We start from the raw sequence: 3,260 nt of genomic DNA, 5'->3' as shown, positions 1-3,260 counted from the left end.
GTTAGGTTAGACCAAAAAAAACCTTGGTGATTTTTTCGAGTAAGAAGTTGGCAACACTGCGAGCCCCCTGAGCCCCACTTCCGGTTTGTGAACTCTCAAGCAAAATTGTCAGTTCCTTGCTGTTTTAGGTTAGGTTAGACCAAAAACCATGGTGATTTTTTCGAATAAGCGGTTGGCAACACGGCGAGCCCCACCGAGCCCCAATTGATGGCGTTGAACCGGGCCACCTGCACTACTAATATCACATCTACTCTAAAGCATTCATTCGCTGTTCATATTTTCCGTCCTTGAATTCGAATGTGTGTTTTGTCTAACAATTGATTAAATTAAGTACCGAACATTATCAAAAAGCAATTCTGAAAACATTATACTGAAATATTAACATTATAATAAGTGTTCTTCCATAGCCGTTTCAGTCTTCAAACTGCTTCCAACACTGCTTCTGCATACTTTTCAATAAAATCAATTTACCGTATGCCCTGGCCTTTTGCAGATTAACGAAAAATCGTCTAAAATTTGAAGTTGTGACCCTTCTCTATACCGTTGCAAGCTTTTTTGTGGTTATTCAAAGTACCTCATTTTCGCATATTCAAATATACACCAGTGAAGGGAGTTCATGTCTCATTAGTGATTTTAAATTTGTATTTTTGGGGCCATGCACATACTTCCTAACATTGTTGCTTTGTAGTCGATGAGTTGTGCGGGTACAGATGTGAAGTAGTTAATAAGACCCCACACAGACAAACCCCCCACCATTTCTTTCCGACATAGTTGTTGTTTTGTTACTAGAAAATTGTTATGATTACAGTATACCTGTATCAGTATAGAATAACATAGTGCCATTTTCTGTTTCTGTTGCCAGCAAAAGCAAATCTGCAGGTCACAGGTTCGAGAAACAAGACATTTTTTAAAAATTCTCCTGTGCATAATATGGACCACCTATAGCGATGATATAATATAGATCGTATTAACAAATATACTTCAAAGTTATGTAATAAGATTTTGGTTTAGTATTTAATCACAGCAGCAAAACAAACTCTCCATTCGCTTCACAACAGAAGTTAAGTACATTTTGCATACATGAAGAAGCAGAAATTTACGCCCCGAGGTGTGCTGTTGGAAGACTATACAATAAGACGCAGCACCTCATTCTTTACAATAATAAGTAAGCAGTGGAGTAAAAAATCCTCTGTTTTATTTTGATGTAAAGAAAAGTTTTAGTCCATACATTGATCTGATCCCCCTTGTCCAAAATAATAATAATAATAATAATAATAATAATAATAATAAGCTCCGGTCTCATCTGGAGATTGCAACACTGATATGTCCGTCTATTCAGAAAAAAAAACAAAAGTTTTAACATCCATGGACAATACCGTACAGCAGCTGTTGAGTCCCCCATATGTAAAGTTTCTTTTTTTTCCTCGTTAGCTGAACGCGAAGATGAGGATTGGAATATGCTCGAGACTCCCCGTTCATTCGGGTATAACATCTTTCCTTTCTAACACTCCATTTTTTTTCTGTAAGAGGGGGGCATTTCTTTAGATACCAGGAGCACCTGTCTGATGTGACCGCTCTCTGTTTCCAACTTCGCCACTGGACCGTTAACAAAAGCCAATTTCTACGTAATTCATAACCGTTAGTTGATATGTAAATATATTCAGCAATACTGAAAACTCACAGATGTGATGATGATTCAAGCAGATCACGATACAGCCGTATGCATGTAAAACTATTTTCGTCACACACAGGCAAAAAGGTAAAAAGTAACATTTCTCTCCTTCCCTCGCTTTTAGCCATCTTCAAATAAAATAGCATCCAGTATCCTTCTAGATAGGAGGTGAAACATGACTAGCGAAAGTAATGAAATCGAAGTGTGAATTATTTTGTTATGATCTCCCTCCCTTCTTCGCATGCATGTTTCATATCACGCTTTTTTTTTTTAAAAAAAATAATAATCGTCAGTCCATATGACAATGCTTTTGTGACGTGCACACCCTTTTTTTTTGGTTGTTGTCCGTGATGAAATTTTTTATCATTGATAGGCCGGGGATTGAGCTTCTAACTTTCCACATTTACAAACAATATCGTTTACAATAATACCTTCGCTAGAAAGCACAGTACAATAAATATCCTTTTTTATATATAAATATTTTAAGTTATGCAATAACTTTGGACAGCAGCTAATTATCATGGCATTATATTCGCGTCCATGTCTGAAACTAGTCTTTATACACACAGCCAACTCACTCATGCAATATAATATCTGATGTAATATAATACAAACAGCTGTGGAAGGTTGTCGACTCTTCGCGAAACAGGACGTACACGTCAGACTTGTGCAGAAGATAGGGTCGACCCCCTTGTTGATTTTGGTGATGTAGAGTACGTGTACGAAATTTGGAGGTCAAGGGTGGGCCAATTGTCAATTTCTTTTCGATAGGATCATCGTAGAGACATGCACTAGCATTGGCTCCTAACAAAATAAACATAGGTTATCATGGTTGAACCCCCCCCCCTCTGTCTGAAGCAGCAGCATGATATTGACATTTCGTAGATGTAGTATGATTATTCCTTTATATTTCAATTTATTGATGAGGTAGATAATTATTTACTTTCCAAGTCCGGCATTAAAAATTGCAAATAACTCGAAAACGGTGAGATATTGCGCGAAAATAAATCGAAAAATCTCCCCCAAACACCACCCCTTGTCGATTTTGGGGATGTAGCGTATGTATGCCAAAGTTTGGTGGTCCTGAGTTCAAGGGTAAGGGATGTTTGCACACACCCTCCCAAAACTTTTAATCACTCGTAACTTCCGAACATGTAGCCATAGAGAGGTCTGGGGTTTAGTGTGTTGGTCGAGTCTCGGTATCCTCTGTCCTCCCATACCAAAAATTTAGTATAGGTCATCATCATAGAACCAAATTTTCATCAATCGAAAAAATTTTTCCAAGTCCTGCACAACCCGTTTACGTTTGTCGCGACTATCTTGAATTAACTAAGCGAGTCCAGATAGCATTGGCATTATTCTGCCTTCAGTTTCTTCACAGTAACATCAATTCATATTAACAACTTGCGAGAGAACATCATGCATCTCATTTACAACAGAGCAATTTAATATCCTCGTCTAGTACGCTGCACTTCTTTGACATTAGATGCAGTGCAGGTGTATCCCGGTGTCAGGCTGGTGAAAGAAAATAACATTCAACCAAGTAGACGAATAGCGGTGTTCAAGTTCAGAAGATTCAACAAATGCC

Source organism: Lepisma saccharinum, chromosome 9 (assembly GCF_977018435.1).
Source record: "Lepisma saccharinum chromosome 9, izLepSacc3.1, whole genome shotgun sequence".
Classification (NCBI taxonomy): Eukaryota; Metazoa; Arthropoda; class Insecta; order Zygentoma; family Lepismatidae; genus Lepisma; species Lepisma saccharinum.
The sequence above is the reverse complement of the archived record's forward strand: the minus strand, read 5'-3'. Positions refer to the sequence as shown.